At 30.7% G+C, this 22,935-nt stretch overlaps 1 protein-coding gene across 2 annotated transcripts in view; it reads right to left on the reverse strand.

The window, feature by feature from the left end:
• The window catches only part of LOC129985243 (leucine-rich repeat-containing protein let-4-like), a 57,608-nt gene that overhangs the window by 25,897 nt on the left and 8,776 nt on the right, over positions 1-22,935 (reverse strand). Inside the window, exon 1 of one of the 2 annotated variants that reach the window (XM_056095203.1) lies at positions 21,235-21,365. The exons of the other annotated variant lie outside the window; for it this stretch is intronic. The gene's annotated coding sequence lies outside the window, so the exon portion shown is untranslated. Of the gene's footprint in view, positions 1-21,234; positions 21,366-22,935 lie in introns of those variants that run through there. 2 annotated transcript variants of the gene reach the window in all.

Consider the following 22,935-nt stretch of genomic DNA (forward strand, 5'->3'; position numbering starts at 1 on the left):
GGTTTTTTTTTTTTTTCGAGCTAACTTCAGAAAAAGATCAATAAGAAGAATTAATATTAGAAGCAGCTTATCCTAAATACATGCTCTTGTGCAAAGTAAAATAAACCATTTTATATAAAAGTAAATATAGATATATTTTACCCTGAAATATTCTTAACCAATGGTAAATATATGACTAATTTTTTTTTTTAATACTCAGGAATTTATCATTTTCCGAATTGACCTTAAAAGAGAATAAATATTTGATTAATGCAGTCTAGCCTGCTTACAAGATTTTGTGCCACCACAATATAGTCCACTTAAAAGAATTTAAACCACATATTTATACGATTTTCTGCCCATTAAACAAATCAAACCAAAATAAAAATAGCTAATCAAAGAACATCCCATTCGAAATATTCTTAATTATTAGCAATATTAATTAGCGGATAGAAAAAACATAACAATACATCATTACAATATAGCAATGTGTTAAAAACTTAGTTTATTTATTAGTTGATCATGAATTAAATATTTAAATTCAATTATCAATATCCTACACAATAAAACTCAATAATTAAAATGGAAAGCCTTTTTGTAGCCCAAAGATGTGCCAAAAGTGACAGGATGTCGCAGAATAATGTAATACAACATGTAGTTAAGCATTACATGACAATCATCCAGTGATAGGTACGCAACATGAATTGACTCCACCTCGGTCTCCTTCTCTAAGCCACTGGTTTTAACACTAATTTTAATTTTAGAAAGTACGTGCAATTTGCATTTAGAAAAAAAAGGCGAAATCACATAAGAACAGTCAATTAAAGGGCATGTGCTCGTAACATGATTTGAATTGTTGCCACGTGAAATTGCCCCATCCGCTGCATCAAATCCCTGTATTAAAATGAATTACTTATTTTTTAGATTTCAAATTTAGAATTTATGCCTTTTAAAGATTTAAAAGAAAATTAGCATTCGTCTTTGAGAGTGGAAATCCTGAAAAACTACTAAGTGGATTCAGATTTCATTACTCAAAGGAGAATGTTTGTTTAAGTTATCGATCCTTTAACCTTGGTCTCTGTTTGCGAAAAAGGATTGCCATGGCGTGACCTCCATCATTAGCCGCTGTGGTCGGCACACGCGATGTACCGACAGATGGTTTCATCACAGCACTGCTGTCTTCAAAGAGCGTATGCGGCAAACAAAATGTGAAAATCATCGTGGAATGTATAGATTCAAAGAATATATTTTTATTGGAAATTTTTTTATTGAAGAATTTATGCTTCTAATTAAGAAAAAAAAACATTGCTTTTTATATTTTTTAAAAGTAATATAAAATCATTTTTAACAGTGCGTTTCAACTATTTTTATTTTTAATATTTCATAAAATTATACTTATACTTATTTTAATGCCTGACAGAGATAAAGAGACACTTGCGATATTTGATAGAAGAAAATTTAAGAATATTTGGTGGCATTAAATGTGACAATTATTGGAGAAGAAGAACCAACTCACAAATTTGCAAATTATCTAAAGAGCCAAATATTATTAAATTTACTGGAACGCAGATGATTATTTAGGGAAGGCACTTCATAGATACTTCGAATACAGACACTAAAAAGATCTTTTTGGTTAAACCATCAAGTACTCGAATAAAAGAGAGACCAAAAATTTGATGAATTGACTGCCTAGAAAAAGACTTGAAAACTAATAAGAGGACAAATTGGAAAACCTTAACCAAAAACAGAACTGTATCGAATGGAATTTTGAGAAAAGCTGGGTCCATCTGGGGCCAGTGAAGAAGTAGAAGACATACTTATTTTATTCTAAGCTTCAAATGAATTGCTTTGTTCTCTCAATCTTATTAGATGATACATTTCATTTCAAGAAATGTATTAACTTATTAATTCAATTAAGAATCTATAAAATGCTTTAGAAGTTTGCGGGTTAGAATATTTATTTGTATCGAATATAGTGTCATTGAATCATTTAATTACAACTTATCATTTTGAGAAGTGTTAATTCGAGGTTTGTGAGACTCATGGGCATGACTTTGAAGGGATTAAGCTAATTTTGAAAGTAGGGAATAGGAACATCATCAGATGTTTCAAATTCCATTTCAGTCAACGATGGCTGAACCTAACTGCACATATAGTGCCAGGAACGTTCATATCACCAATGAATCACGCTATTAGAGTTCACACGCTTTTCAGACTTCATAACATTAAACAACTTCCATTTTAAGTTTACATCTTCGAATTTGAACGTACTTCCGTCTTCTGTTAAAGCCGAGTAACGATTAGCTAAATAATAATTAAATTTTACACAAAGATACCAATAAAGGCATGAGCGTGAGGCTCGTATTCAGGCCTGTTTAACGAGCATAAGAATACACTGAAAAAATATCCATCCACTTTACTTGTCTTAGAGGTTTGTTTTTAAAATATAATAAAGCTAAATTAAAAGAATTCATTTGTGTTTACTGATAAAAAATAACAACTGAGTTAACGTACTTTAAGAAATGTTCAATTGCTTGTTATTCATATACATTCCAAGCAAATGCATAAGAAAGAAAATGAAATTTATCTGTAGTATATTAATAAAATTTATTTGTTCCATATTACAGCCTTTCATAGGAGAAATAGTCTTAAATCAGAGACATAAATAAAAAGTAAAGCTTATTTTAAATACAGACCCTTACAGACGAAGCCCAGATTAAAAATGCTTCTCAGCTTCTGCGTCTTGGGAAATTTGCCAAAATTTAAAACAATAAATCGAAAACAGAAAATATGCTATGCTGATAAACTATGCATCCTTAAATAACCCTTTAAAAATCCTCACACTTTTTCAACTCTATTTTTTCTTGTTATAGGAAACTGAAAATTACACATTTTTATAGGAAAATAAATTTTTTTTGATAGTTTTTTAAAAATGGTTTTAGATTACATCCGAAAGGGCTTTGAGTTCTAAATAAGAACAATATGATTTAGTATTGCAGGATTTTTGATCTTAAACTAATGAATAAAATCTTCTGGAGGGAGAAAATAAATTATCTTATTAAATGTAGCCTTAGATAAATATTTCTGTCGATGCAAAGATGTATTTGCATTATTCTAATTTTAAAAAATTTTCGGTCCCAGAACTGATAATTTACTGCAACTTTTTCTGCTACTCATGTATTGAAGTTTAGCTTCAAAAAGAAAGTTATATCTCATTTTAAATGATTTTTGAAATCAATATTTGTATGCTGTTAAGCCCAGTAAAGGATAAGAGGCTACCAAAGTTTTCTAATATTTTATTATTAGGTTCGCTGATTGCTGATTAGGTTACTGATTTTTATAAAATCCTTATTGATTTAATCAGTTTCTTAATTTCTGGATCACTATGTATCATATAAAAGTGTGCAGAAATCAACTCAAGCAAATACTTCACTAAGCTAGAAACATTAGTTTTCAATGCCCAAATCGGGTAAACATGTTCATCTACCCTCTCAACAATACAATCTCCCATAAGGCCTTGTAAATGAAATTAAGTTGGCAGGTTCAAACGAGCCCATCACGGAAAGGAAAGAAGCTAACAGCCTCTAACAAAAAGCCACCACCTAACTTTGCATAATCGGGGCGGTCGTCATGAAACGGCTGTTGGCTCAGCCCCTGCCCCCGAATGAATATTTAATATCCTGAAGAGGTGCGTGTCAGGGGCTTTTTGTCGGAAATGGATGTCCCACGCCAAACGACCTCCCCGCGGATTAAATGCGGGAGAACGCTTTCGCACGGAGAGGATTGCCATGAAAATGAAAATGTTGCTACTCTTATTTCGGAGGGAAGAAACTTCTAGATAGAATTTCCGCGGTAAAACCAGGGTTGATTTTTTTTTATCTCTCCGCTTTTGCAGAAATTTGGTCTTAACCATCATTTTCAAAGTGGTTGGTTGAAGTCCATTGTGAGTAGTATGACGGCTTTATAAGAAATTTCTTCTAGTGTGAAATTTTATTTACTTGACTACGAAGTTTGTTTAAAGATGGCGAAGCATTTTTTTCTAAATAATATTCTGCATAGTCATATTTTGGTGTTTCTTGTTTAACGGAGTCTAAGAAAAGACCTTCTGTTAATAGGTGTGTTTGTTTAGAGCACAACAAATATGCAAATGAATATGTACACGAGATTATTTTAACGTGAATCCAACAGGATATGTTGCCTCCCACATCAAATACTATATATCAGTATAAAGTTTTAAACTCGGTGCATCAACAAAAAAAAATACACTTTTATTAAACAAATTCTAGATTTTCTTCTGTCTCTAATAGATAAAAACCATCAGGAGTAGCGTCCACACCTTCTCAGCTACTCAGTAATAAAAATGAATAAATGAAATGAATCGCTAATAAAAATGAAATTTATAATATTTTTCCCAGTCGATTGAAATCAATATTTGACAAAAAAAATTACAATCGTAGTCACAAAGTCGCATATTAATTTGATATATTTAAGTAGCTTCATATCTTACTTATCTCGTTTACATGCTTAGAATAGACCTTTAGTTGTATTTGGACCAAATTTCGGTAGGTGCCCATAATATAAATATTAACTTTGTGCACCGAATTTTATTCATCCAGCTGTCTTTGTTTTGTCTTTATACTATTAACTTATGTTCGAACAGTCGGACAAACAGACTTCTAAATAGATTTTGCTCGGAATTCAATAGAAATATACAAATTTGGTGTAAACACCATATGCCAAATTACATTCATCTCTCTCAAAGCGTTTTTGTGTTGTGGATTTTTTTTTGTCACGGACAGACAATGACAGACGTTCAGAGAGACAGACATTTTCCAAAAATATGTCTTTCCAACTCATGGAGACCTAAAACGTGAAGATTCATCAAAATCATTTTGCAATCATTTGCAATCATTTTTTGATGATTGCAATACTTTCTCTATACTTCGTATACAAGAAAGTGAAAATTAATCGTTTCATGACGTTTTTAATGTTTGACCTTATTACATGTTTACAATGAATATTACTGTTGAATAACATTATGAAGTGAAAATATGAGAGCAATTTGAAGAGAAAATACTTCGGAGTCTTCATGACTGCTTATAGATTCACAAATCTTATAAATGTGTTTAAAGATAGTAAAACTTATGCCAATCAAATGATATCTCAATCATTTGAAAAAAAAAAGAGATACTCCAGTCTTGCCAAATCATCCGGAGTTTAGAAAAAAGCCACGCAACGTTAACAATGAAACCTCATCTAGGAAGCTCAAAGACATCACCGGCCAAATTCTAAGCCCTACCGATTCCAAACCATTGGAATCGGTAGGGAAAGCATCTCCAGCAGAAAAAAAAAGAGCTTTTTTATGCGATGTGTTTTCATCCACGCACTCGTGCAAAATTTGTCACACAATAAATGTAACTGCGCATGTCATATAATTCCTAACTGCAAATTGCTTGGCACTGAACTATTAACGAGCTGCTTCACCCACAAGTTGTGTAATCGCTTCCAATCGCCTCATTTGCTGTTTATAAAGTAAGCGTGTATCAACTGTATTTCAGATATGAAATTGTGATCTACTTTTTAATCTGCGTAATCAGTGTCCGAAATTTGGTGGTGATTATAGTTTTAAAGCATAATTTTAAACATATAATTATTTTTCAAAAATAAGGATTTAAGGACATCAATTAATCATGCAATTTTTTCTCATTATTATTTAAGAAGACAAAATAGCGAAACTATGCAAAATAAATATTCATATGTTATTACACAGTTTTAAATATATTTTTAAAATTTGTACTTAAAATTGTGCTAGCTGATCTTACAGATTATAAACAAATTAGTAATCTAATTCATACATTGTTCTCCCGTAATATGCTTTTCATAACAATGTCATTTAAAATCTTTCAACAATTTAATTTTCCTTTAGAATGCACATTAGTCACATATTTACTACAAAAAATTTCAAATTTAAAAATTGGTGAAGTACCTTCCAAAATAATCAATAGAATATGTAACTAAATTTTTGATGCTACAAAATTTAAAAGGACTCTATTAGCTGATATAAATACAATTGACTTTCTACCAAACACAAGAAGATTGGTATGTCAACTCTATATTAATGGACTCGAAACTATTTAAGAGTATGTAATCAACTGGGTTCCAACATTATTCGTCATAATTCATTCGCACAGAAAAGCGAGGTACATTCATAATGCATTATTGAAGCCAAAATGCGCAGTCACGAATCATACTCGCGCTTGTGCCATGTTACTTTGCGTGCAAATTAGCAAGTGTCATTCGCACTGTGTGTGTAGCGATTCATTTATTCATTATCACGTTTCTATATAATTACAATATAATTTATCGTGCCAAGTATAAATAAGCGTGACGATAATTGTGATAATGGTAGTGATAGTATTTTTGGAAAGACGTAAAAAGAGTGTTAAACGTTTATCTTACAAAAACTCTGATCATGATATAAAAAATGTAATTGATACATCAACAAGTGAATAAAAATTCGAAGAGACGATGATAATAGGACGTCTATTTGCATTACGATATAAGAGCAAAGTGACAGAAATGTTTCCCTTCAGTGATTTTATTACGAGATTCTGATACTCATATTTTTACTACGTATCAACTTAGGCAATGGAATCTTAGGTTTCGTTGAAAGGTATTCCTTCGCTCAGAGCGTGAGAAAATGCAATAAACATCAGTTTTCCAGAGTGCGTGTTGAAAATAATTAAATAAAAAGTAGGAATTGGATCAGGAAATGAGATAACGTTTTAGAATGAAGTTAACATGGCTCATTTAAGATAAAAATTAGAAAATGAATTAAGATTTAAAACAGATTTAAAAATATCATTACATACATATGAAGTTTACGAATTTTGATATTCAAATAATATTTGAGATGGCTTTGATTTAAATCGTTAAAAAATAGTGAAACAAAACAGAATAGGGTATCATTTTCTAACTTCCAGAGCTTGACACAAGCTGAAAACAAGTCTCGTATTCCACTTGCATTTTAATTATGGATGAACACATCTCCTTCCCTTGTGATAAATGTTCCTTCCAATGGGAAGTGCCTCTCTATTAATGATATTCCTTCACACAACCGCAAAGGTGTTGCCCCGAGGGCGGTACATAATTCTCTGGACAAACGATTATTTAATTGCAAATCAATGCAAGATTGCTGTTCCTTGTTCTTGCCCTAATGAGCGGAATAGCAAATGGCTCTCATCTGAAATATCGATCTATTGTGTTATGAAAAGTGGCAGCTGCCATTACTCTAGGGAAGGTTTTAAAGATCTCCATCAGAAATATCGAAAGAATAGTTTGAAAAATACATCGTTATTCATAAGGTTTCATGTCTTGAAATGCAAGGAAACCGAAATGCATGACTTTACATGTAAAGGGTATTAATGCTCATTATACTGTAGGAATGCCGGATTTATTACTACCCTTGAATCTCGATTATCCGGCCTTAATGTGAATGGCTGTCATCAAATAAGCGAAAATGGAGGAATGTAAGCAAAAAATGTATATTTAAGTTAAGTGTTATTACCATGTATTAAACTTAATAACTATCATGAAGTACCAGGATGAGAAGAAAATCTATTCAATTATTTAACTACAAGTCTATGGATATAAGAAAAAAAATATATATATATTTAAAAATCAGTAAACATAAAAAAATGAAGCATTAAAAAAATTTCAGCTGATTAGATTATCTTTATAAATCTAAATTTTCTATCTTAAAGAACATCTTATGAAAAAGCATCACAGTTGCGGATAACGATTAATAAATACTTAATATATTTACCCAAAATTCTTTTTACCATGTATTAAACTTAATAACTATCATGAAGTACCAGGATGAAAAGAAAATCTATTCAATTATTTAACTACAAGTCTATGGCTATATTAGTAAAAAAATATATATATTTAAAAATCAGTAAACATAAAAAAATGAAGCATTAAAAAAATTTCAGCTGATTAGATTATCTTTATAAATCTAAATTTTCTATCTTAAAGAACATCTTATGAAAAAGCATCACAGTTGCGGATAACGATTAATAAATACTTAATATATTTACCCAAAATTCTTTTTACCATGTATTAAACTTAATAACTATCATGAAGTACCAGGATGAAAAGAAAATCTATTCAATTATTTAACTACAAGTCTATGGCTATATTAGTAAAAAAATATATATATTTAAAAATCAGTAAACATAAAAAAATGAAGCATTAAAAAAATTTCAGCTGATTAGATTATCTTTATAAATCTAAATTTTCTATCTTAAAGAACATCTTATGAAAAAGCATCACAGTTGCGGATAACGATTAATAAATACTTAATATATTTACCCAAAATTCTTTTTACCATGTATTAAACTTAATAACTATCATGAAGTACCAGGATGAAAAGAAAATTCAGTCAATTATTTAACTGATAGTCAAGGGATATATCAGTAAAAAAAAATTAAAAATAAAATCAGCCACTTAAAAAAAATAATGAAACATTTAAAAAGCATAACGATTACATTTGATGTTCAATAAATTTCAAAACTGCTTCTGCAGCATTTAGTCTAGAAGTTATTTTATCATCTCATGATTTTAAATGCATCAATGTCCTTTCATTGAAAAAAAACAGCTCTAATCATTTGAATCTCCAAAGTAAAACATTTATACAAAAAAAAATTTAAACGCTGCCAAATTAATGCAAATAAAAAGAAATGAGCGAAATGTTATCAATAGCCACAAATGTGGTTTCAAATACTGTTATCTATAATGATAATTCTGAAATCGTTTCAATTTAAAATATAACTCCAGTTGAAATTTTTTATTTTTATCATAAACTACTTATAAAAATAAACGAAGAATGAAACAACGAATCAAAATCGAACCTTTTTTAAATGTCTAATAACTTAATCTACGTCTTCAATGATTTGGAACGTTGCCTTCCTTTCCAAATCTTCCTTTATTACCACATTTAAATGAACCCGAATTAAAAAGGCTATATATATGAAGAAATTGACAAAAAAGTCAATAAAAATTAAATAATTCACAAATGATTAAAAGATGGATATCATTCATTCTTTTATCTAACTCTAACAGTTTGACTAGAATGGGCATTTTTTTCACCAATCTAAATATTCTGATAATTACTTCTCTGTATTGTTAATTTGCAAATTCGAATTAAAAATGGAAGATAAAACAGTTAACAAAAAAAGAAAGTATAAAGCTTTATATGAGGAGTAGCAAACAAGCGTATTAAATCATGGGCATTAATAAATGATTTAAACAAACAAGTCGCATCTCAAAGATCCAATTTGTTTATAAAAAATATTCTATGGACAAAAATCACAAGTTCCGTAACTGCAGAACTCCATTACGGTGTGTATCCAACCGAAGTTCTCTTTGTATACAGTATTTCATAGAAGCAAAAGCTCTTCTTTCAAGAAATGCATCGCTGCACGAATACGTCTTCGAGTTTGGATCAATGTTTTCTTTCCTTTGAAAAAATGCAGAAACACACCAAAAACGAAAGAAAAAGAAAAAAAAATTAAAACTCCGGCTTCCTTCCAGTTTTTATCATCAGGAATGTTGTCTCACATACCCCTCCCCTTCTCCCTTTTACTCTTTAGTCTGGGAGGAATCATTTGAATATCTATCTGTTCCTCCGACGGATTCCTTTCCAGAACAAAAGAAAAAACAGAGGAGGAATCTCTGCACATATAAAAAGTCCTTCCAAAAAGGAATCAACGAAAAAAAATAGAAAAAGAAGAATGATTTTTTTTAATCTCCAGTTAGTCCACAAAAGATTTGGGGGAAATGCGAAAGTAACAGAAATTTTCAATGATGTTCACTGTTTATGAATCTCGTAATTTTTTCCAAAATTATTATTGCTTTATTTTCATTTATTAGAATGTAAAACTAATATTAAAATACAGAAAATAAATTCCTTTTCAGAACAAAAAAAAAGAGAGAAGGAATCTTTGTACTCATAAAAAGTCCTTCCAAAAAGGAATCAACCAAAAAAAATAGAAAAAGAAGAAGGATTTTTTTAAATCTCCAGTTAGTCCACAAAAGATTTGAATGGAAATGCAGAAATAACAGAAATTTTCACTGATGCTCACTGTTTATGGGTCTCGTCATTTTCCCAAAAATTATTACAGCGTTATTTTTATTTGTTAAAATGTGGACTAATTTTAGAATACAGGAAATAAAATCAGATGTAAAATCAAAACTAAATCCTGCAAATTTTATTCAGTGAATTTAAATCGTTTGACTCGTAAGATAACCTAACTCTTAACATTATCAATAAAAGCTTATTGAGGCTAGGGTGCATAAAAGAAAGAATAATCCAAATCAAAATAATTAATCAGAAGGTATAAGATAAAATAAAATTTGGTAACTACTAAACTCGTCCAAAAATCAGTTAATCCTAAAAAAGAAGAGAATTTTAATACATTTTGCGTTATGAAACTTTCTTCAATTTAGGTACTATGCGCATCGATTGAAACATTGATGAATGTCATACATATTTTTAATGTACCATCCATTGAGAAATGTATTACTTCCTTCGTCACAGACAGGCACATACTATCAATACGCGCACGGCACACGACAATGTTGAGCCAAATCAACGGGCGTTGTCTCCCCAAAACTTTCTCGCATACTGTCAAACAAATGTGAATTTTTAATTTAGACATGCTTTTTTCCAGCTGTCTGAAACCACAAATTACAAATGCAATCACAATATCACATTTCAAAATTGATATATTTAAGTTGCTGCATTTTTCAGTTATCACTTTTATATGCTTCTGAAACTACAGACTGGTGGACGTTTAACCTCTTGTTGGTTTGGTTCAAAATTGGAAAATTGTCTACATTATATTCTTAAATTATTATCACCATTATATTCATCTAGAATTATTGAATTATGTTCATCCAGCCATCTTCATTTTATAGTTATTGTGTTAATTTATATTCGAAAAGCTGAACTGTGAGACTTTCTTTGAATAAATTTTGCACAAAATTAGATAGAAATCTGCAAATTTGATGCGATGATCATACATCAAATTTCATCTGCCTACCTCAAAGGGCTTTTGAGTTATATTTATCACAAACAGTCGGACACTTTCCAAAAAATTTCTGATTAAAACAAGCAGTCCGTCTCACAGCACATCTGGACATCCCTGCCTTGTTCGAACATTTCTTAACATAAAATTGCCGACGCATATATGAGGGCAGAAGCATTTGACAAAACGATTAGTTCTTATTTACATATACATGAAAGTGGGTGCTTTTCTATTGACTTTTGCAATCGAAATAATCTGTGCCATATTTTCTTTTCTGGTGATTGATTGTTTGTTGCTATTGTTATTCTACATATAAAAATAAAGGTATGAGCAAATGCTCATTATTATGTTACGATTTTAGCAACGTAAAATTGAGTAGTTCTAAATTTAATGACTAACACTGTTTAAATAAGCCCTTAAAGCTCCACATAAAGAACTAAAAAGCATTTTCAGAATCTCATTTTTGGTCCAATTTCTAAGAATAATTACGAAAGGTTAAAACTGGTGACTCGAAATTTCAAAATGTATTTAAAGAAAAAAACTAAGCGTATGTGCATAGTTATTAAAAGAATAATGAATGTTATTTAGTTTTAAGCTGAACAAAACTGAGTTTTCTTGTTTCCTGTAACAAATAATTCGACACAAATAATGGCATTTTTGTAAAGGAAAAGAAACTATCCCATGACTTAAATCTATGATATTTTATATATATATTAATAGAATTCAACCTCAAAAAAAAGGTCTTATTACTAATAAAATTTCAATTATTACAGATTTTTGATGCCTTCTGTTAAATAACAGAAACAAAATTGATATCCATCTTAAAAATTAAGCCATATTTTCAGGGGGGGGATTTTAAATTTAAGCTTATATTTATAGCATTTTATAATACAAAATGCTAAACAAAATTAATATTAATACGGTTTTTAAAAAACTAAGGTTGTCTTCAAGCTAAAACTTATAGCATTTCTGAAACTCTGAAAGTAAATAAATGAAACAGCTTTTTGAGAGAGTCTATATCTGATAAAGACTTCAACGAAATGCTCACGGATAACGAAGAATTAGCATCTTCTTTAGACGTTGATACAAGTTTTAAAAGACAAAAAACATTTAGACCTAAATAAAACGGATTTTTCTTTTTCTTTAAGTCTATGCAGAACGAATAAGTGAATTTTAAAATACTCTTTTTGTTTTGTTTTGGAATGCCAAATGTTGAGATATCGTCTTTAAGAAATAGACTTGATATCCAATTTTCCCATTCAGAAGTTTTTCAATTTTTGCAAAAGATTTTTTTTGTTTGTTTGTTTTAATAAATGCGCTGAACGATTCAAAAACTGAAAGAAGTACTAACTGATAAAAATTAAATCGATATTAAACTTGTACCATAAAATTGATGCTTGCATTACAGTTTTTTGTAAAATTTTGGAGTAAATGCAGTTATTGCTGGCTGACGCTGTAAGCTAAATCGTTGTAAAAAAAATTTTAACTCAGCCCTCTTCTGAGCATTTGTACTGTTTTATGCATTTTATTAACAATTCCAATCTCAATAACTGTAGCAGCGAGGAATCTCAATAGCTGTAATTACTTTGAAATCTACTTAGCAAATCTTGCAATTATTTCTATTAAGATGATATTTTACAAAAATTATATATAGATTCATTTTTAAATCTATAACAAAGTTTTTTTTTGTTTAAAACCAAACCCGACGAACTCAATTTCTGTAAACTAAATCGTACTACATATTGAAATTTTGTTTTAAAACAGTTTCAATCTGTGTGTGTGTGTGTGTGTGTGTGTGTGTGTGTGTGTGTGTGTGTGTGTGTGTGTGTGTGTGTGTGTGTGTGTGTGTGTGTGTGTGCGTGTGTGTGTGTGTGTGTGTGTGTGTGTGTGTGTGTGTGTGTGTGTGTGTGTGTGTGTGTGTGTGTGTGTGTGTGTGTGTGTGTGTGTGTGTGTGTGTGTTATATACTTTCTTAACGTCATAAAATCTGAAAGAAACATTAAATCTATTTTCAATACGTGAAAAGATTAGATTTAGTGTATCAATCGAGTTTAATGTTAAAAAATAATTAAATAGAAATATTATTTATTTATCTATATTTCTACATGACATATATTTCTTTACCTATACATTTTTACATATGGAAATGAATTGTTTCTAATTGTAAGATAACAGTGTTGAGCAATATAATTAATATTAAATGGGTTTATATATATAATTTTTCAATAAATGTGAAGTATCAATTCAGCAAAGCACAAAATGTTTATATATTAAAAATAATAATAATAAACCGTAATTTTTTTCATATTTTAATGACAATGAAATTTTATTTCAAGTGTTAAGCATACGCCATTTTCTCCTAATATCGCCACTACTCATACTCATAAACCCTTTTTAGACATTTAGGCGATGGCACCGATTAGGCTTGGTGCGGACCTGATCAGAGATGCGCCAATTTATAGCTGTCTATGTGCAGGATTCTCTGCCAAATTGCTACTACGTGATAACACAAACAAACTAGCCAGTGCATAAAAATACAATCCAAACCGTAATAACAGTTAAAAGTAACAATTAATAATTCGACTCATATTAATCATGAATAACAAAGAACTTAAGAGTAGAATTAACAAAGAATTTAACAAAAAAGCAAATATAAGAGTTAAGAACATATTATAAAAATTATTTATTTAGAATTAATATAAGCATTTACAAATACAAAAGTATCATAAAACTTCATTATAAAATCTATGTTAGGAAAGAAGTATCTTTCAATCAGTAAATACAATTATAATTTTGGAACAATGGTTTTTTTCGGCATGAGTTATTCAGTTTTCAAAATTCTGCGGTACTTTTGAAATTATTCTTTCAGGCTTAACTAACTAAAGGTTATTTTAAGATGACCAATATAATTAAAAAGGCGAATGGACACAAAAGGCATAAAAGAATGAGTCTTTAAAATATGATATCTAATTATCAAGCAAAATGCTGTGTTATAGTAATATTTCATTTTCAAAATAAAATAGGATCTGAATGCATCGCATCCCTGCCAGTTTGATCTACTTTATCTAGTGGATGAAGTAGAATTCCTGTAATGAAACTACATGTCATCAGATTCCTTGAATCCGCTTGTTAAGAACATCTACACAAAATTCCCAAAGGAACTGAGCCGAAGTCAGAAATTAATTAATATTTGGAGCTAGTTTATCACGAGCAACGCGATGAACGGAAGATTAAATCAGGTTGATGTTTTCTTGTTTCCGCTCTCAATTAACGAAGAACTGCGCTAAGCTACCCCAAATTTTATTCGCTGCTTTCCGGAAAATAAATTCCGAAAACGTTCTTCGCCGCTTTTATGCAAGAGCAAATTAATTTCTTAGCTGAGACGTTAACCATAAAACTAATAGTAATCTCTTTAAGAAAAATCTTAAAGAGAAGTAAAATCTCTTTAAGGTAAACAGTTATCTTTAACAGTTAGATATTTCTCAGAAACTGCTATGAACATTTTAAAAGCAATACATAAGTTAAATTACAAACAAAAGAATATTTTCAGTCAATCCAACAGACGCTTCATATGTGCAAGTATGAATGTTCTTTCATATGATCTTGATTTGATTTTAGTTTAGTTATATTAATGTCCCTTTCTTAAAGCAACACTAGGGCCTTAAAACCGGGATCTCGATGGGGAGGACCTGGGATGATGAGCCCAAGATGGGACGGATGAGATGGACCTCGTACTTTTGAACCGCGGTCATATGACGAGGACGATATCTGAGCAGGTACTTAAAAGCCCTCTCCAAACTTCCACAACACAGCAACGGAAGTCATATGCTCGTGAATCAAATGCATAACTTTTGAATTAAATCGAGCTCGTGGTTACACATCTAGCAAAATGAGATATCTCAAAGAGAAATCGAAATGATCTAGCTTATATACTTTCTATGTTTTACAACTCTCCTTATTTCTAAATGGCATAGCTTAAACATTTTAGAACCAAGATTTGTTACTTGTGAAGATTTCGTAAATATTCTTGTTCCTTATTTATGCCATTCTTGTTTGTTTCAGAGTGCAAGACTATTTGGTGTCGCGGAAGATTCCTCACCCTCTTTAAATAAAGCTGGTATCAACAATTAGTAACATTACATCTAATTTCATTACTCAAATTTACTGATTTGCAATATTAAGAGTTACTGTCAGTTCAATAATAAATATAATCAATACAATATTTTTATTCCTTTTTAAAAGCAATTTTTATCTTAAAGTAATCCCTTTTCATAAATTAATTTAACCCTTAAATACATATTGTTGCCAATTGTCTACATCCAGTTCCACTTAATTTTATTCAAAAACCTGTGCGCACGAGGGTTTGACGTCGCCCAGAAACGACTGTTTTGCGTACTGACGTCATCATGCAATGAAAAGTGGGGTTCATCTGTCCACATGATGTTCAGTAACCATTCTGGGTCACTTTCTATTTGTGCGAGCACCCATGTTGTAAAGGCTTGTCGTTTCCCGCAATCTGCTGGCAACAACTGGTGAAATGCCTCTATCTTGTACGGATGCAGAATGCGTCGGATCGACCTTTCCGGAATTCCTGTTACTTTTCCTGCTTCACGTGCACTGCGACTCCCCGTCGAAGTCTCGGCTGCCACATTTCTCATGACCCTTTGGATAACACCGACGCTGTCTGCGCAAACGGATGGTCTGCTACTTCGTGGATTATCCTCTAATCTTCCCGTTTCCTCAAAACGAGGAACTGAATTCAATATCCCATTCGATGAAATTGGGTTTTTCTTCGCCTTAATTCCTTTCACCGTTAGTAACTGTCACAATACTTTAGTCGCGGATTCACCGTTCTTATAAAAAAGTTTAACCACTAATGCTCGATTTGCATAAACCGTCTCGGTATGACGTGTGAGCTCCATCTATCGGTCATTTTCTAAATGCACCTTTATAAATGGAAATAACAAAATCCAGAGGCTCTCTGAACTTATTCCCGCAAACCACAATTTTTTTTCGAGCATTACTTTTTTTATTATGAATTTTTAAAGTTTGCACGAATTTATGCCGCACCCGGTATTTATCAAATGCTAATTGGGTAATGTGATTTTTCTGATTTTCGATTAGTCTTCTCTAAGAATGTCATGACTTATTTGAACTCGCTGTAGAAATGTGTTGTGTCAAATATTCAAGAGACTAGAAGTACAGTTCTTCATTCCAAATGAAGAACTGTACTTCTAGCTGGATATAGCACCTCAGCATTATTATCAAAGAATGAGGACCTACATTAATAGGATTAAGACGTATAAGTAAGATGACCTGCATTTTTCCCACAGAAACTTGTAGTTTCTTGCAGCTTCCTAAAGATAGCCGTTCTAAATTATTTTTCGGTTGCTTTTTTAAAGCAAAACTGTACTATAGCCAGAAACTCGACATCTGTTGAAAAACGCCACTTTCTTAGATTTTTCTTTTACATCAGAAAAATACCCCACAGAAATCACCCTGGATGAGATCTAGGTTGCTGTTGATCCAGATGCTGAGATATGCGCCACATTTGCACAGATGCTGTGACAGTTTAAATGAGAAGAAATGTAATATCGAATCCATCCCATCCTCGCAATTTGGAACGCTCTGTATATAAGAATTAATACACGTTATTTACAAGTTGGCAAACCTCTATTAGTGACTGATACATGCTTAGCGTGGTGTTAAGATTGCGCAGTTTGTCTATTCAACTTAAATATTACAGCTACAGAAAAAAAAATTCGGGAAATTGAATTCTAGTATATATATATATATATATATATATATATATATATATATATATATATATATATATATATATATATATATATATATATATATATATATATATATATATATATATATATATATACTAGAATTTTCTTGATATTCTGCTACAAAACTGCTACTTCATTTCACTTCCCTTTCGCAAGAAAATACATCTCCGAATAAAACTGATTTCAGGTTTATTTTCCATCGAATCTGTCAAACTTCTTCAATATTTCCATTGGACGATTTAAATGAAAAAAAAAAAAAACTCTTTCGCTCAATTTTCTATCCCAGATGTTTGACAAATAAAAATATCCATAGAACAAAGGGATGCATTAGAGGAAAGAGTTCAGAGTGCGTTTCTTCGATTATTCGTAAAAAAAGGCTTTTCTTTCGCTTCTTAAAAGAAGGAGGGGAGGCATCAAGAAGATGGTTTATGACACCCAAGACCAATCAGACAGTGATGATGGATGGTTTGAATGTGCAGAGAAAGAGAAAGGGGTTTTGTTTTTGAAAATGGAACTTCTTTTTGGAGGAACAGAAACAAGAAGGATTAGTGGATCTTTCTTTTATTCGTGTTAGAAAAAGAACAGATCCCTTTCCGAGAAAGGTAATACATTTTTAACTTTTTTTTTTTTGCTGTTTAATGGAATGCCAAGCTTAATGTATTATTTTATGGATACAATATAAATTTTTTAGAGAAAGCTTTCATAAGAGTTGATTTTCGGGGCCTTGTCATATTTTTTGATGGATTATGGCGAAACGATAAATAATGATATAAATTTATGCAAGCAATACACTAAAGAAATCAAATAATCTCAACGGTGGTCTTGTATTATAGATGTTAAGTTTTTTCCTTAGATATCTTGATGTTTTTGAATGAAGAAATTCATAGTAAAGATTGATATGAACGCTTTTTATTATCAAAATAACACACGATATCACACAATATAGTATTGTATATACGTATTATACTATTATAACAATATAATACAAAATCTCTTTCACAATAGGTTAGCTGCAAGGACTTTTGTATATGGTAAGATTAGTATTGGTAGTTGCACCGGTAGAAATTTAGCCCTCTTTCAAGGAACATTAAACATATTTATGTAATCGCAAGCTGTATGAAGTGATTACGAAGCAGTGGCGACTCGTCCATAAGAGCTCCGAACTTCCAGATATTATTTTTTAAAGTCACATTTCCATTATTTTATCTAGAATGTTTTTCACTCTGAAAGCTCGATGATCTTTGCTTACTTTTTCATACTAAAATACGATGACCAACCAAAAAAAGTCAAAACGCAATGAGAACGTGAATTATTAAGCTAATAAAAAGGAATTAAACAGCTAGAGAAACACAGGTCGGGGCTGGTTTGCAAATAGCTCGTGGAAGGCTGCTGCGCTGACTGATTGATTTAGGATATGAAGTGATTCAGAAGATCTTGGGCTTTCGATTCAAAGGCTCTAGGGCCTGAGGCTTCGATTTACAGGCGATTTTGGGGATTTTCGATTCAAAGGCTTTTGGGCCTGAGGCTTCGATTTAGAGGCGATTTTGGAGGCTTTCGATTCAGAGGGTCTAGAGCTGCAGCCAAATCAGCTTCGGTTTGAAGCGCAGCAAATTGATTCCTATTTTATTTTCATACAAAATTTGCCTAATTTTCATACAATATTAATATATATATATATATATATATATATATATATATATATATATATATATATATATATATATATATCTTTGGATGTTGATGGTTGATTGGTTGGTTGTTGGGTTTTACTGGCACAAGAGTTAAGTCTGTGCCAAGCTTATGAAACATTAATAAGAAAAGTTAACCGTTTATGAGTTACGGTTACAATTTTGCTGTACAGAAAAAGATGTTGGATTTTCATTCCCCATTGTTATTCTTCCTAAAAAAAAGTAAGTGGATAATTTTCGTAAATTATTATTAAGCTGAAAATTTTATTAGGAGTTTATTTTTATATTTCAATAATTATTAATAATTATAAATACGAAATGATGAAAGTCTATTTATTTCATATCTTATTTGATATTTATTTTGGACGAACATCATCGAGCGAAGTGGAGGTTCACTATTCACATAAATTTATATTGGCAGAACAACAAGGAATTTATATCCTATAAGGGTTTATTTAATATTTTTTTAATGCAGCAAACTACATACCTTAAAATGGAACTGGCTTGTCATGTGGAACAATTTGGCCAGTTCTTAAAAGAAACAAAAATGGATATTTGGTTCCCTACTCATTTCCTGGACCAAGTAATGAAGGTGCAAATGATTTCATCGTACAGAAAAGACATTTAATGACAGTCTTTTCTGCACGTTTTACACAAATTGTAAAGAACTTATAAGGGGCAATAATAAGTTTTCAAAGTTCTAATTAGTTGTCTTTTGCTTTCAACTATAAGCAAGTAATTTTGTTAGTTATCTTAAGCAATTCGAACGTATGTAAAAACTACTTATTTTGCTTAAATAATATAAAATAACATTTCAGAATCACTTTCAGATTTAAATTTTATGTTATATGTCGGTTTAATAATATAAGCTGACAACATTCCAGTAGAAATCTGAGTAAAATTTTTCGCAACTTTGTCAGTCTAGAAATTTATATTTTTCTCATATTCTTTTATAAATCGTGTATTTGTTTGATAACTGCTTTAGGTACCAAGATGCATTAATATCATTGGGAAGTCTCAGGTATCAAATTTATGATGGCACTGCATTGAAATTATCTGTCTTCTGTTCTTTATTCAATGGTAAATCTACTCAGGGTTAACTGGGAAGCGATTTCAAATTTCGAAATCCAAAAATCAAACATAACATGTTTCATCAAAACTCAAAACATGTTCAATCAAAACTTTTATACCCTGTAGCAATATCAACTATTGAATAGATTTCATAGAAATTAATTGAAAATCTATTTATTATTATTATTATTATTTTAAGAATCTGTTTTCACTGAGAAAGCTTTATAATGGCAGCGGCCAATTATAAAGCTTTCGTGCTGTGAACTCAATATATATTATCCAAAACATGGAAAAGGGAGGTATTTAAATGCGATTTTTTACCTTATTTATATTGAGAAACATCGTTGCTTAAAGATTATTTTTAAAAAAAACTTTCTGTAAAACATTCAGAACTATTTATAATTTTTCGAGAAGCTATGAGATTTTGAAATTCTTTAGAGCAACACGTTTTTCCATTTTAATTTAAAATACTATAAAGATTTTATGAAACCATTCTATCTCTCTCACTCTCTCATTAAGTTGTTATATTCGACTTCTGAAAAAGCTCTGGGACCTTCAATCCTAATTAATAGTATCAGTTAACAGCTATTCTTAAGTTTATTATAGTTAAGTATATTAAATCCATTATCTTCATTGTCAATATCACTCTAACTCTCTTCAAAGTCGAAGTTTCTATATCCACAGTGTTTGGATTCTTTTGTTCTTTATTTTTTTGGTATAATACATCTATTACTCCTAATTCAATTCCATGAGCATAGCACAATTGCTGATTTGCACCAATCAACTTTCCAATTTTTTTCATAATTGTTGCTCCATCACTCTTTATGGATACAATATCTTCTTTCAGGGATAATCCATGTTTCGCTAATTTAGATTTAAACACTTCCATACATTTTTCGGCTGGCATACTTCCCGAGACATGTGTAAGTCCTAAATTCCAATTTTTTTTTTCTGAATGAATATTTATATTTAAATAGTGTCTATTTCTTACACTTGTCCATTCATCAAATGTAGCATTAAATTTTTCACCATTTATTTTTAATTGTAACAGCTCATGATTCAAAGAATTGCGAACACCGTTACTTCTTATAGTGTTTATTGATGTTGGTAGATTTTTTAAACCTCTTCCGGATAGTGATTTTCTTAATTCAGTTGAAGTGCAAAACACTCGAAATGGCAAACCATCTAATGCTGTCATTTTACTTATAGTTTCATCCAAATTATCTTTTTTTTTTTCAAATTAATTTAAAATACCTGATGGCTTGGGCTTAGAAACTGTGCTTAAATTTGTATTCTCATCGCAATTATATTCTTTCCTCTTTCACAAATTTGTATCATGTCTCGTTTTTAAATGTGTATGGCGTTCGCTTGTACTTCCTCCGTTCACTTTAATAACTCTTAAAACATTTTTTACATTGCACCACCATATTCTTTTCATCATATAAATAATGAAACTAAACCGAAGTATTATTAACTGATTGTTTATGTTCTTTAAAGTTTTTCTTATTCATTATTATGGGTTATTATTCATGAGTATATAATAATAAATCTGAAAAATATTTTGAACCCTAAAGTGTAATATGCAAATACAATGTGAATAACAAACTTACCAATTTAAAAAATATCGAAATATTACGCACTTTCTTCACAACTACAACCTTGGTTTCACAGATATGAATATCAGACTACGAATCCTACGCTTGTGTGTGGTATTTCTCGGAGCTGTAATAGGATAATTTTGACCCTCCTCCTCCTTGGATGGTTCACATACTGTTCGTCAACATTTCGACGATTCCATCTCATTAAAAGGAGTGAAACTCGGAACGATAAGAGCATTTCCGGTATTCTGCTTTGACCTTGGATTTCCCCTATTAGATACTATTTAGTTCATTTTTTTTTTCTTCACATGTATATAAGTGTTATCACGTGAACATATAGTGGAGACAATTAAAAAAATTCTTGTCAATACCAAAAAACAGTATTTAAACTTGTGAATACCGGTATTACAAAATTGTACAAATGACTCAAAATACCGGTATTCAGTATACCGGTATTTTGAGCCATTTGAGCCATACGTATTCGGTATACCGGTATTGCAATCCCTAATTATGAAATAAAAGCAAGAGTAAAAATATACAAAAAATACTTTAACACTGAAAAGCACGTGATATGATTTAGAGTGAAACATGTTTGATACTACAACAAAGCATTGTTAAAAATTGTTTTAAATCAATTTCGATAAATTTTTAATAAGTAAAAGAAATAGCTGGTAAAAACAGAATCTGTCAAAAAGAATCTAATTTTTTTTTTTAATTTTAAGTTGTAAAAATCTTCTTGGTGTGATGATATATTCCGAAATAGTTGAGGGAAACGTTACAGATCTTTTTCACAATATCATTTTCGTTGGGGGAGACTAGAACCGTTTTAATAGAGTAATTAATCCGTTATATAAGTCCAGAAACATCGCAAAATAGAGAAGACACTCATATCAGAAAGAGGAAGAGAACCATACACTCAGAAAACAATTTCCAGAAAATAGATGACACCGGATCAAAAGAATGATCAACGATAAGGCACTATAATTGTGTTTCCTTCATAACCTCATGAAAAATTCCTAACCCTCTCAGACTCGAAAAAAGAGTTGTTGTTTCAAATAAAATGTCGAAAAATGAATAAATAAACAGCCAGAGTAAACGACTTGGCGAAAAATGCCTGCGACGTTGATGAATTTAGCGCTCTCTACCACCAAAAAAAAAAAAATTTTTTTTTCTAAGAGATATTGATGTTTCTCCAAAACTAATTCTCGCGGTCTCCAGTTAGGAGTGGTGGGGGAAGAACTGCAGAGCTCTGCTTCTTGGGAGAATGATTTATTGCGTCATCTCCTCACACCCTTTCTCCACTTCCCTATTCCTATCTTGAAGTGGCGGCGGTAGCGATGGGAATTCTGACTTCGAGTCGTTTTTTGAGTCATTTAATTTTTTTTTCTTTGCATCTGTTTTTCTTAATTTGCGGTATGTAAATGGAAAGGACAAAAAAAAAAAAAAATGAATATTCAATTTATCGATTGGCACATATGTGAAAGACTTAAGTCGACAAATTAAAATGGGATGTTTTTTGTACGGTTTTATTTTATATTATTGATTAGAAAGATCCGAGACGGAACACTTCAACTATGAAAAAAATAAACGAAGAGTAAGAAAAAATTCAGAATCAGGAAATGTGATGTAAAGCTATAGCAGCGCTTATAATTATTTTTTAAATTTGTGTTTGATAGATTTTTTTCTATAATCTAAAAAAGAAAATGTGGCAAC

Source organism: Argiope bruennichi, chromosome 9, assembly GCF_947563725.1.
Source record: "Argiope bruennichi chromosome 9, qqArgBrue1.1, whole genome shotgun sequence".
In the NCBI taxonomy this organism is placed as follows: Eukaryota; Metazoa; Arthropoda; class Arachnida; order Araneae; family Araneidae; genus Argiope; species Argiope bruennichi.